A 15,017-nucleotide genomic window follows, 5' to 3' on the forward strand; every position below is an offset into this window, starting at 1 on the left:
CATCTAGTTTAATAATATCCAACTTTCAATCATGTTTGACATGTTTAAAATGATGTTTGCTTTAATTTGCTTAAATAACATGCTAAAATGATTTAATTCATAACTAATTAACCATAGCTCGGATTTAAATAATCTTTATATGTAAATGGGGTAGAAAATTGCCTAGTTCCGGCCTCATTTAAACTTGCTTAGATAGGTAGTTTTCATATGCTTCACCTCTTGCCATGTTTGACAACATTTAATATTGTTGGGTACATAACCAAGAGCGAACTAAATAATTGATGTGGTGTTCCGTCAATATGCAACGGAGTTGCATATTGAGCTAATTTGTAGTTTTGTTTGTGCACTTTGCCATGCCATGCCTCATTAATCCGGACATGCATCATACTTGGTTGTGCATCATGCCATGTTTATGTGATGGTTGTTTACTATGTTGTTTGCTTCTTTCCGGTGTTGCTTCTTCGGGTTAGTTCCGATAACGTCGCGTTTGTGAGGATCCGTTCGACTACGTCCGTTTGTCTTCTTCATGGACTCGTTCTTCTTCCTTGCGGGATCTCAGGCAAGATGACCGTACCCTCGAAATCACTTCTATCTTTGCTTGCTAGTTGTTCGCTCTTTTGCTATGCCGCGATACCTACCACTTGCTTTATCATGCCTCCCATATTGCCATGTCAAGCCTCTAACCCACCTTTCCTAGCAAACTGTTGTTTGGCTATGTTACCGCTTTGCTCAATCCCTCTTATAGCGTTGCTAGTTGCAGGTGAAGATGAAGTTTGTTCCTTGTTGGAACATGGATATTGTTGGGATATCATTATTATACCTTGTTTCTTTAATGCACCTATATACTTGGTAAAGGGTGGAAGGCTCGACCTTATGCCTGGTGCTTTGTTCCACTCTTGCCGCCCTAGTTTCTGTCATACCGGTGTTATGTTCCTTGATTTTGCGTTCCTTACACGGTTGGGTGTTATGGGAACCCCTTGACAGTTCGCTTTGAATAAAGCTCCTCTAGCAAGGCCCAACCTTGGTTTTACCATTTGCCTACCTACCACAATATACCTTCCCTTGGGTTCTGCAGACTCAAGGGTCATCTTTATTTTAAGCCCCCCGGGCCAGTGCTCCTCTGAGTGTTGGTCCGAACTAGAGTTCTTTGCAGCGCCACCTCGGGGAAACTCAAGGTTTGGTTTTAGTTGTACGGAGCGCTCATCCGGTGTGCCCTGAGAACGAGATACGTGCGACTCCTATCGGGATTTGTCGGCACATCGGGTGGCTTTGCTGATCTTGTTTTACCATTGTCGAGATGTCTTGTAACCGGGATTCCGAGTCTGATCGAGTCTTCCTGGGAGAAGGAATATCCTTCATTGACCGTGAGAGCTTGTGATGGGCTAAGTTGGGACACCCCTGCAGGGTTTTGAACTTTCCAAAGTCGTGCCCGCGGTTATGGGCAGATGGGAATTTGTTAATGTCAGGTTGTAGAAAACTTGACACTTAACTTAATTAAAATGAATCAACCGTATGTGTAGCTGTGATGGTCTCTTTCCGGTGGAGTCCGAGAAGTGAACACGGTTCTTGTGTTATTCTTGAACGTAAGTAGACACAGGATCACTTCTTGATCACTTCTAGTTCACGACCGTGCCTTGCTTCTCTTCTCGCTCTCATTTGCGTAAGTTAGCCACCATATATGCTAGTGCTTGCTGCAGATCCATGATGTCTACTACACAACCTTCTTCTTGTAGACGTTGTTGGGCCTCCAAGTGCAGAGGTTTGTAGGATAGTAGCAAATTTCCCTCAAGTGGATGACCTAAGGTTTATCAATCCGTAGGAGGCATAGGATGAAGATGGTCTCTCTCAAGCAACCCTGCAACCAAATAACAAAGAGTCTCTTGTGTCCCCAACACACCCAATACAATGGTAAATTGTATAGGTGCACTAGCTCGGCGAAGAGATGGTGATACAAGTGGTATATGGATAGTAGATAATGGTTTTTGTAATATGAAAATATAAAAACAACAAGGTAACTAATGATAAAACGGTATTGCAATGCGTTGAAACAAGGCCTAGGGTTCATACTTTCACTAGTGCAAGTCCTCTCAACAATAATAACATAATTGGATCACATAACTATCCCTCAACATGCAACAAAGAGTCACTCCAAAGTCACTAATAGAGGAGAACAAACGAAGAGATTATGGTGGGGTACAAAACCACCTCAAAGTTATTCTTTCCAATCAATCCGTTGGGCTATTCCTATAAGTGTCACAAACAGCCCTAGAGTTCGTACTAGAATAACACCTTAAGACACAAATCAACCAAAACCCTAATGTCACCTAGATACTCCAATGTCACCTCAAGTATCCGTGGGTATGATTATACGATATGCATCACACAATCTCAGATTCATCTATTCAACCAACACATAGAACCTCAAGAGTGCCCCAAAGTTCCTATCGGAGAATCACGACGAAAACGTGTGCCAACCCCTATGCATAGGTTCATGGGCGGAACCCGCAAGTTGATCACCAAAACATACATCAAGTGAATCACGTGATATCCCATTGTCACCACAGATACGCACGGCAAGACATACATCAAGTGTTCTCAAATCTTTAAAGACTCAATCCGATAAGATAACTTCAAAGGGGAAACTCAATTCATTACAAGAGAGTAGAGGGGGGAGAAAACATCATAAGATCCAAATATAATAGCAAAGCTCGCGATACATCAAGATCGTATCACCTCAAGAACATGAGAGAGAGAGAGATCAAACACATAGCTACTGGTACATACCCTCAGCCCTGAGGGAGAACTACTCCCTCCTTGTCATGGAGAGCACCAGGATGATGAAGATGTCCACCAGAGAGGGTTTCCCCCCTCCGGCAGGGTGCCGGAACGGGTCTAGATTGGTTTTCGGTGGCTACGGAGGCTTCTGGCGGTGGAACTCCCGATCTATTGTGCTCCCCGATGTTTTTAGGGTATATGGAGATATATAGGCGGAAGAAGTACGTCAGGGGGACCACGAGGGGCCCACGAGGGTGGAGGGCGCGCCCAGGGGGTGGGCGCGCCCCCCTACCTCATGGCCTCCTCGAAGCTTCCCTTCCGTAGACTCCAAGTCTTCTGGGCTTCTTCTGATCCAAAAATAGGTTCCGTGAAGTTTTAGGTCATTTGGACTCCGTTTGATTTTCCTTTTCTTCAAAACCCTAAAACAAGGTAAAAACAGAAACTGGCACTGGGCTCTGGGTTAATAGGTTAGTCCCAAAAATTATATAAAATAGCATATAAAGGCATATAAAACATCCAAGGTTTATAATATAATAGCATGGAACAATCAAAAATTATAGATACGTTGGAGACATATCAGCATCCCAAAGCTTAATTCCCGCTCGTCCTCGAGTAGGTAAATGATAAAAACAGAATTTTTGATGTGGAATGCTACCTAACATATTTATCCATGTAGTTCTCTTTATTGTGGCAAGAGTATTCAGATCCATAAGATTCAAGACAAAAGTTTAATATTGACATAAAAATAATAATACTTCAAGCATACTAACCAAGCAATCATGTCTTCTCAAAATAACATGGCCAAAGAAAGCTATCCCTACAAAATCATATAGTCTGGCTATGGTCCATCTTCACCACACAAAGTATTTGAATCATGCACAACCCCGATGACAAGCCAAGCAATTGTTTCGTACTTTTGATGTTCTCAAACTTTTTCAATCTTCACGCAATACATGAGCGTGAGCCATGGACATAGCACTATAGGTGGAATAGAATAGTGTTTATGGAGAAGAAAAAAAGGAGAAGATAGTCTCACATCAACTAGGCATATCAACGGGCTATGGAGATGCCCATCAATAGATATCAATGTGAGTGAGTAGGGGTTGCCATGCAACGGATGCACTAGAGCTATAAGTGTATGAAAGCTCAACAAAAGAAACTAGTGGGTGTGCATCCAACTTGCTTGCTCACGAAGACCTAGGGCATTTTGAGGAAGCCCATCATTGGAATATACAAGCCAAGTTCTATAATGAAAGATTCCCACTAGTATATGAAAGTGACAACATAGGAGACTCTCTATCATGAAGATCATGGTGCTACTTTGAAGCACAAGTGTGGTAAAAGGATAGTAGCATTGCCCCTTCTCTCTTTTTCTCTCAATTTTTTAGTTTTTTATTTGGGCCTTCTCTTTTTTATGGCCTCTTTTCTCTTTTTTTATTTGGGCTGCTTTGGCCTCTTTTATTTATTTATTTTCGTCCGGAGTCTCATCCCGACTTGTGGGGGAATCATAGTCTCCATCATCCTTTCCTCACTGGGACAATGCTCTAATAATGATGATCATCACACTTTTATTTACTTACAACCCGAGAATTACAACTCGATACTTTGAACAAGATACGACTCTATATGAATGCCTCCGGCGGTGTACCAGGATATGCAATGACTCATGAGTGACATGTATGAAAGAATTATGAACGGTGGCTTTGCCACAAATACGATGTCAACTACATGATTATGCAAAGCAATATGACAATGATGAAGCGTGTCATAATAACGGAACGGTGGAAGGTTGCATGGCAATATATCTCGGAATGGCTATGGAAATGCCATAATATGTAGGTATGGTGGCTGTTTTGAGGAAGATATATGGTGGGTTAATGGTACCGGCGAAAGTTGCGCGGTACTAGAGAGGCTAGCAATGATGGAAGGGTGAGAGTGCGTATAATCCATGGACTCAACATTAGTCATAAAGAACTCACATACTTATTGCAAAAATCTATTAGTTATCAAAACAAAGTACTACGCACATGCTCCTAGGGGGATAGATTGGTAGGAAAAGACCATCGCTCGTCCCCGACCGCCACTCATAAGGAAGGAAATCAATAAATAAATCATGCTCCGACTTCATCATATAACGGTTCACCATACGTGCATGCTACGGGGATCACAAACTTCAACACAAGTATCTCTCAAATTCACAACTACTCAACTAGTATGACTCTACTATCACCATCTTCATATCTCAAAACAATTATCAAGTATCAAACTTCTCATAGTATTCAATGCACTCTATATGAAAGTTTTTATTATATCCCACTTGGATGCCTATCATATTAGGACTAGTTTCATAGCCAAAGCAAACTACCATGCTGTTATAAAGACTCTCAAAATAATATAAGTGAAGCACAAGAGTTCATCTATTTCTTCAAAATAAAACTACCACCATGATCTAAAAAGATATAAGTGAAGCACTAAAGCAACAACAAACTACTCCGAAAGATATAAGTGAAGATCAATGAGTGGTTGAATAATTATGCAAATATGTGAAGCTCTCTAAAATTTAAGAATTTCAGATCTTGGTATTCAAACATCAAGCAAAACTAAATAAAATAAAATGATGCTCCAAGCAAAACACATATCATGTGGTGAATAAAAATATAGCTCCAAGCAAAGTTACCGATGAACGAAGACGAAAGAGGGGATGCCTTCCGGGGCATCCCCAAGCTTAGGATCTTGGTTGTCCATGAATATTACCTTGGGTTGCCTTGGTAATACCAAAGATTAGGGTCTTGCCACTCCTTATTCCATAGTCCATCGAATCTTTACGCAAAACTTGAAAACTGCAGAACACAAAACTTAACAGAAAACTCGTAAGCTCCGTTAGTATAAGAAAGCAAATCGCCATCATAAGGTACTGTAATGAACTCATTATAAATTCATATTGGTGTAATATCTAATGTATTACAACTTCTCTATGATTCATACCCTCTGATACTACTAATAGATTCATCAAAATAAGCAAACAACACAATGAAAGCAGAATCTGTCAAAAACAGAACAGTCTGTAGTAATATGGATCAAACGTATACTTATGGAACTCATAAAATTCTTAAATAAATTTCTGGACGTGAGTAATTTATCTATTAATCATCTTCAAAAAGAATTAACTAAATATCACTCTCCAAATAAAAATCGCAGAAATTCTCGTGAGCGCTAAAGTTTCTGTTTTTTTTTCACAGCAAGATTAACAAGACTTTCCCCAAGTCTTCCCAACGGTTCTACTTGGCACAAACACTAATTAAACACAAAAAAACACAACCTAAACAGAGGCTAAATAAATTATTTATTACTAAACAGGATCAAAAATCAAGGAATAAAGATAAAATTGGGCTGCCTCCCAACAAGCGCTATCGTTTAACGCCCCTAGCTAGGCATGATGATTTCGACGATGCTCACATAAAAGATAAGAATTGAAACATAAAGAGAGCATCTTGAAGAATATGACTAGAACATTTAAGTCTAACCCACTTCCTATGCATAGGGATTTTTTGAGCAAATAACTTGTGGGAACAAGAATCAACTTGCATAGGAAAGCAAAACAAGCATAACTTCAACATTTTAAGCACATAGAGAGGAAACTTGATATTATTGTAATTCCTACAGGCATATATTCCTCCCTCATAATAATTTTCAATAGCATCATGAATGAATTCAACAATATAACCAGCACCTAAAGCAATCTTTTCATGATCTACAAGCATAGAAATTTTATTACTCTCCACATAAGCAAAATTCTTCTCATTCGGAATAGTGGGAGTATCATAAGAAACTCGAATACTATAAATTGTTTCCACATTAAAAGAGTAATGTTCAGAAAAGGGGTAATCATAATCATGACAAGTTTTATAATTATAATCACTACTTTTTATAGCATAAGTATCATCACAATAATCATCATAAGTAGGAGGCATGCTATCATCATTATAAATTTGCATATCAAAACTTGGGAGACTAAAAATATCATCTTCATTAAACATAGCTTCCCCAAGCTTAGGATAAACATTAATTTCAGCAAATATATTTTCAAAAACATCATCTCCATGAAAAATAGCATCCCCAAGCTTGGGCCTTTTCAAATCATAAGCATAATCACTCTCATAATTAATAGTATGGATAGCACCAATAGTATAGCAATTATCATATTCTTCCAAGCAAGTGCCAAAAAGATTTTCAAGATCATAAGAAGTATCATTATCTCCCACGATTATATTTTCATGAGGCACAATAGTAATAGGAGCAGCATTATTTGGGGGGGATATCTTTTTACCTCTCTTCCTTTTTCTTTTCTTCCTCTTCACCACATCATGTGTGGGTTCAATCCTCTTTTTGGAGCTCCTTATTAATGAGATTGGTTGAATAGGAGGCTCCTCCTCGTTACCTGATTCATCATAAGAAATAATAGGAGGATATTGGGAAGTCTCTTCCCTTTCATTAGTATTCTCTTCATCTTCTATTTGTTTTCTTTTCTTTATGTAGTTGGCAATATAAGGATTTTCAATACAATTCACCGCACAATACATATAAATTTCCTCTAGATCAAATCCAAGAAGTTTATAACGGGCAAATTCTGGAAGATAATTAGTTATATGTTTCATTTCTTCGTAACCCATAAGCAAACTAAGTTCATTATGATATGCAAGGGAAATCAAGTCATCACAATTTTTGGACACGATACGATCATGAAACAATTTGCATTGGGTATTGAAATGATCATGTTCATTGCAAAGCTCACAAGTATGGCCAATATAATTTAAATTTTCAGCACATTCATCTAGCCTTTCTTGCAACAATTTAGTTTCTAAGTACTTATGCCTCATGCAATATCTATCTTCCCTATTTGGTGTGTACTTACAAACCCAATGCACTCCACAAAAATTGACATGTTTATAGGAGACATTTTCATCATAACTAGTGCAATCATCATTAGTATCATGGATATTCAAAGAATTCGTACTAACAACATTGCAATCATGCTCGTAATTCAAAGATTTAGTGCCAAACATTTTACAGATTTCTTCTTCTAGCACTTGAGCACAATTATCCTTTCCATCATACTTACGAAAGATATTAAAAAGGTGAAGCGTATGAGACATAATCAATTCCATTTTTTATAGTTTTCTTTTATAAACTAAACTAGTGATAAAACAAGAAACTAAAAGACTCGATTGCAAGATCTAAAGATATACCTTCAAGCACTCACCTCCCCGGCAACGGCGCCAGAAAAGAGCTTGATGTCTACTACACAACCTTCTTCTTGTAGACGTTGTTGGGCCTCGAAGTGCAGAGGTTTGTACGACAGTAGCAAATTTCCCTCAAGTGGATGACCTAAGGTTTATCAATCCATAGGAGGCATATGATGAAGATGGTCTCTCTCAAGCAACCCTGCAACCAGATAACAAAGAGTCTCTTGTGTCCCCAACACACCCAATACAATGGTAAATTGTATAGGTGCACTAGTTCGGCGAAGAGATGGTGATACAAGTGGTATATGGATAGTAGATAATGGTTTTTGTAATCTAAAAATATAAAACAGCAAGGTAACTAATGATAAAAGTGAGCGTAAACGGTATTGCAATGCGTTGAAACAAGGCCTAGGGTTCATACTTTCACTAGTGCAAGTCCTCTCAACAATAATAACATAATTGGATCACATAAATATCCCTCAACATGCAACAAAGAGTCACTCCAAAGTCACTAATAGCGGAGAATAAACGAAGAGATTATGGTAGGGTACGAAACCACCTCAAAGTTATTCTTTCCAATCAATCCGTTGGGCTATTCCTATAAGTGTCACAAACAGTCGTAGAGTTCGCACTAGAATAACACCTTAAGACACAAATCAACCAAAACCCTAATGTCACCTAGATACTCCAATGTCACCTCAAGTATCCGTGGGTATGATTATACAATATGCATCACACAATCTCAGATTCATCTATTCAACCAACACATAGAACCTCAAAGAGTGCCCCAAAGTTCCTACCGGAGAATCACGACGAAAATGTGTGCCAACCCCTATGCATAGGTTCATGGGCGGAACCCGCAAGTTGATCACCAAAACATACATCAAGTGAATCACATGATATCCCATTGTCACCACAGATACGCACGGCAAGACATACATCAAGTGTTCTCAAATCTTTAAAGACTCAATCTGATAAGATAACTTCAAAGGGGAAACTCAATTCATTACAAGAGAGTAGAGGGGGGAGAAAACACCATAAGATCCAAATATAATAGCAAAGCTCACGATACATCAAGATCGTATCACCTCAAGAACACGAGAGAGAGAGAGAGAGAGAGATCAAACACATAGCTACTGGTACATACCCTCTGCCCTGAGGGAGAACTACTGCCTCCTCATCATGGAGAGCACCGGGATGATGAAGACGTCCACCGGAGAGGGCTTCCCCCCTCCGACAGGGTGCCGGAACGGGTCTAGATTGGTTTTCGGTGGCTATGGAGGCTTCTGGCGGCGGAACTCCTGATCTATTATGCTCCCCGATGTTTTTAGGGTATATGGAGATATATAGGCGGAAGAAGTACGTCAGGGGGGCCACGAGGGGCCCACGAGGGTGGAGGGCGCGCCCAGGGGGGTGGGCGCCCCCCTCTACCTCGTGGCCTCCTTGAAGCTTCCCTTACATAGACTCCAAGTCTTCTGGGCTTCTTCTGATCCAAAAATAGGTTCCGTGAAGTTTTAGGTCATTTGGACTCCGTTTGATTTTCCTTTTCTTCGAAACCCTAAAACAAGGTAAAAATAAAAACTGGCACTGGGCTCTGGGTTAATAGGTTAGTCCCAAAAATCATATAAAATAGCATATAAAGGCATATAAAACATCCAAGGTTGATAATATAATAGCATGGAACAATCAAAAATTATAGATACGTTGGAGATGTATCAATCCACCTCATTACCTTTTTCTACCCATAAGCTTAAATAGTCTTGATCGTGAGGGTGTGAGATTGCTGAGTCCCCGTGACTCACAGATTACTTCCAAACAATTGCAGGTGCCGATGATACTAGTGCAGGTGACGCAACCCGGCGAGCTTGATGAAGATCGTGTTCGTTGTGTTGTTTCGTTTCCAGTTCTTTAGTAGTGGAGCCCAATCGGGACGATCGGGGATCTAGCATTTGGGGTTGTCTTTCTTTATTTGGTTCCTTAGTCGGACCTTGATTGTATTCTGGATGATGTAATGCTATATTTATGTATTGTGTGAAGTGGCGATTGTAAGCCAACTCTTTATCCCTTTCTTATTCAGTACATGGGATGTGTAAAGATTACCCCTCTTGCGACATGCCTACCATGCGGTTATTCCTCTAAGTCGTGCTCCGACACGTGGGAGATATAGCCGCATCGTGGGTGTTACACATCCGTTGTGCGCCCACCACGATAGTTGGCGCCCACCATGGGGCAGCTCGAGGTCCTGGCTGGGAGCATGCTTCAGACGGGGCTCTACTCCGACTCCGATGAGCCCGTCATGCTGGCGAACGATGTCATCGACGCACTCGCCACCTCCTTCGCCGCACTGCGCATCTCCGACGTGCCTGCGGCCAACGAGTACCCCAGCGAGGTACTTGACTTTCCCGACTCCCCCTTTCCCTCGACGGCGGCGCTCCGCCGGGGCGATGGACCTTTGCGTGGAGGTTTTCTTCACCGACACCGGTGCCGCTTCCTCGTCCAGCGCAGCAAGGAACGCTGCTATAACACCCACGATGTGGCTATATCTCCCACGTGTCGGAGCACAACTTAGAGGCATAACCGCATAGTAGGCATGTCGCAAGAGGGGTAATCTTTACACATCCCATGTATTGAATAAGAAAGGGATAAAGAGTTGGCTTACAATAGCCACTTCACACAATACATAAATATAGCAATACATCATCCAGAATACAATTAAGGTCTGACTACGGAACCAAATAAAGAAAGACAACCCCAAATGCATAGATCCCCGATCGTCCCGACTGGGATCCACTACTAATCAACTGGAAACGAAACAACACAATGAACACGATCTTCATCGGGCTCCCACTTGAGCTCGGTTGCGTCATCTGCGCTGGTATCAATGGCACCTGCAACTGTTTGGAAGTATCTGTGAGCCACGAGGACTCAGCAATCTCACACCCGCGAGATCAAGACTATTTAAGCTTATGGGAAGGAAAGGGTAGTGAGGTGGAGCTGCAGCAAGCACTAAGCATATAAGGTGGCTAACTTACGCAAATAAGTGAGAAGAGAAGCAAAGCAACAATCGTGAACTAGAAGTGATCAAGAAGTGATCTTGAAACTACTTACGCACAAACATAACACAAGAACCGTGTTCACTTCCCGGACTCCACCGAGAAGAGACCATCACGGCTACACACGCGGTTGATGCATTTTAATTAAGTTAAGTGTCAAGTTCTTTACAATCGGACATTAACAAATTCCCATCTGCCCATAACCGCGGGCACGGCTTTTGAAAGTTCAAAACCCTGCAGGGGTGTTGAGGGAGTCCGGGATTAGGGGGTCTCTGGACAGCTGGACTATATCCTTTGGCCGGATTGTTGGACTATGAAGATACGAGATTGAAGACTTTGTCCCGTGTCCGGATGGGACTCTACTTGGTGTGGAAGGCAAGCTAGGCAATACAGATATGGATATCTCCTCCTTTGTAACCGACCTTGTGTAACCCTAGCCCCCTCCGGTGTCTATATAAACCGGAGGGTTTTAGTCCGTAGGACAACATACAATCATACCATAGGCTAGTTTCTAGGGTTTAGCCTCTCCGATCTCGTGGTAGATCAACTCTTGTACTACTCATATTATCAAGAATGATCAAGCAGGACGTAGGGTTTTACCTCCATCAAGAGGGCCCGAACCTGGGTAAAACATCGTGTCCCCTGCCTCCTGTTACCATCTGCCTTAGACGCACAGTTCGGGACCCCCTACCCGAGATCCGCCAGTTTTGACACCAACATTGGTGCTTTCATTGAGAGTTCCTCTGTGTCGTCGCTGTTAGGCTTGATGGCTCCTTCGATCATCGATAGCAACGCAGTCCAGGGTGAGACTTTTCTCCCCGGACAGATCTTTGTATTCGGCGGGTTCGCACTACGGGCCAACTCGCTTGGCCATCTGGAGCAGATCGAGAGTTACACCCCTGGCCACCAGGTCAGGTTTGGAAGCTTAAACTACACGGCCAACATCCGTGGAGACTTGATCTTCGACGGATTCGAGCCCCTGCCGAGTGCGCCACACGGTCACGATGAGCATGATTTAGCTCTGCCGTCGGACAATGTTCAGGAGATCGCACCGGCAACCGCTTTGACCCTCAATTAGGAGCCAATTGCGCCATCCATGGACGGGGGGATAGACCCCGCCACGGAGGCCGTATTCTCAGCGGCGATCGAGCCGAATATCGACCTTACCCTTCACGGGAGCCATGACGAACTACCGGATTCTTCCCCGGCCACGGTCTCCGAACCGCCTGCGCCCGTGCCTATCGAATCTGACTGGGCGCCGATCATGGAGTTCACCTCTGCGGATATCTTTCAGCACTCGCCCTTCAGTGACATACTGAACTCATTAAGGTCTCTCTCCCTGTCAGGAGAGTCCTGGCCGAACTATGTTCGGCAAGATTGGGATGCGGATGACGAAGAAATTCGCCGCACACCCACCACCCACTTAGTAGCCACTGTCGACGATTTGACCGACATGCTCGACTTCGATTCCGAATACATCGACGGTATGGACGATGATGCAGGAGGCGAACAAGAACCACTGCCCATAGGGCACCGGACAGCTACCTCGTCATATGACATATACATGGTGGACACACCCAAAGAAGGCAATGGTGACGGGACAATGGAGGATGACCCCTCCAAGAAGCAACCCAAGCGCCGATGTCAGCGGCGCCGCTCTAAGTCTCACCAAGGCAAAAGCGGTGATACCGGCACATGAGATAATAACACTCCGGACAGTGCCGAAGATAATAACAATCCCCTTCAGGAAGATGTAGAGCAGGAGGATGGAGAAGCTAGCCCTCCCGAGAGAGCGGCAGATGGAGAGGCGGAGGATGATAATTACATGCCTCCCTCCGAAGATGAGGCAAGCCTCGACGATGATGAATTTGTCGTGCCTAAGGATCCTGTCGAACAAGAGCGCTTTAAGCGCCGGCTTATAGCCACGGCAAATAGCCTTAAGAAAAAGCAACAATAGCTTCAAGCTGATCAAGATTTGCTAGCCGACAGATGGACTGAAGTCCTTGCGGTCGAGGAATATAAACTCGAACATCCCTCCAAGAGTTACCCAAAGCACATGTTGCTACCCCGACTGGAGGAGGAAGCACCAAAACCTACATCTCCTGCGTATGACACGGCTGATCGGCCACCTCGTGGCCGTGACAGAGAGGCATTTCAGCCAAAAGCTTAGCCCGCACCCCGACGTCACTCAAATAAAAATGTCAGGACATGGGGAAATATGCCAGACTTGCGTGACATATTGGAGGACAAAGCAAAACACGCAAGATCGATCTACGAATCGCGAGGGCGCGCCACTATGTGAGATGATAACCGTCATGCCGGATACAGTAAAAGTAAGTCCGGCCGGGCCGAACACAGTGGACAAGACTCATTTGAGCTGCGTCGCGATATAGCCTAGTGTAGAGGCGCTGCACACCCCCTATGCTTCACAGACGAAGTAATGGATCACCAAATCCCAAAGGGTTTCAAACCCGTAAAATCGAATCATACGACGGCACAACAGATCCTGCGGTATGGATCGAGGACTTCCTCTTGCACATCCACATGGCCCGCGGTGACGCTCTACACGCCATCAAATACCTCCCACTCAAACTCAAAGGACCAGATCGGCATTGGCTCAACAGCCTGCTAGCAGAATCCATTGGCTGTTGGGAAGATCTGGAAGCCGCATTCCTCGACTTCTTCCAGGGCACTTATGTGTGAACACCAGATGCTGATGACTTGAGCCACATAATTCAGCAGCCAGAGGAATCGGCCAGGCAATTCTAGACACAGTTCCTAACAAAGAAAAATCAAATCATCGACTGTCCGGATGCAGAGGCCCTAGCATCTTTTAAGCACAACATCCGCGACGAGTGGCTCGCCCGGCACCTTGGCCAGGAAAAGCCGAAATCCATGGCAGCCCTCACGACACTCATGACCCGCTTTTGCGCGGGAGAAGACAGCTGGCTGGCTCGCAGCAATAACATATCAAAGAACCATGGTACTTCGGATACCAAGGATGGCAATGGCAGGTCACGTCGCAACAAACACAAGCGCCGCATTAGCAGTGACAATACCGAGGATACGGCAGTCAATGCCAGATTCAAAGGCTCTAAACCCGGTCAGCGGAAAAAGCCATTCAAAAGAAGCACTCCGGGACCGTCCAGTTTGGACCGTATACTTGATCGCTCGTGTCAAATACACAGCACCCCCGACAAGCCAGCCAACCACACCAACAGGGATTGTTGGGTGTTCAAGCAGGCCGGCAAGTTAAATGCCGAAAACAAAGATAAGGGGTCACATAGCGATGACGAGGAGGAGCCCCGGCAGCCGAACACCGGAGGACAAAAGAGTTTCCCCCCACAAGTGCGGACAGTGAACATGATATACGCAACCCACATCCCCAAGAGGGAGTGGAAGCGTGCGCTAAGGGACGTATATGCGTTGGAGTCACTCGCCCCAAAGTTCAACCCATGGTCCTCTTGTCAGATCACCTTCGATCGCAGGGACCACCCCACTAGTATCTGTCATGGCGGATTCGCCGCACTGGTCCTAGACCCAATCATCGATGGATTTCACCTCACTCGAGTCCTTATGGATGGCGACAGCAGCCTGAACCTGCTTTATCAGGACACATTGTGTAAAATGGGTATAGACCCCTCAAGGATCAAACCCACAAAAACGACCTTCAAAGGCGTCATACCAGGTGTAGAGGCCCATTGCACAGGCTCAGTCACACTGGAAGTGGTCTTCGGATCCCCGGATAACTTCCGAAGCGAGGAGTTAATCTTCGATATAGTCCCGTTCCGCAGCGGCTATCATGCACTGCTCGGGCGAACCGCATTTGCGAGATTCAATGCGGTACCACATTATGCATACCTCAAGCTCAAGATGCCAGGACCTCGGGGGGTCATCACAGTAAATGGAAACACATAGCACTCTCACCGCATGGAGGAGCGCACTG

Source organism: Triticum urartu, chromosome 6A, assembly GCF_056163025.1.
Source record: "Triticum urartu cultivar PI428250 chromosome 6A, HENAU_Tu73, whole genome shotgun sequence".
Taxonomy (NCBI): domain Eukaryota; kingdom Viridiplantae; phylum Streptophyta; class Magnoliopsida; order Poales; family Poaceae; genus Triticum; species Triticum urartu.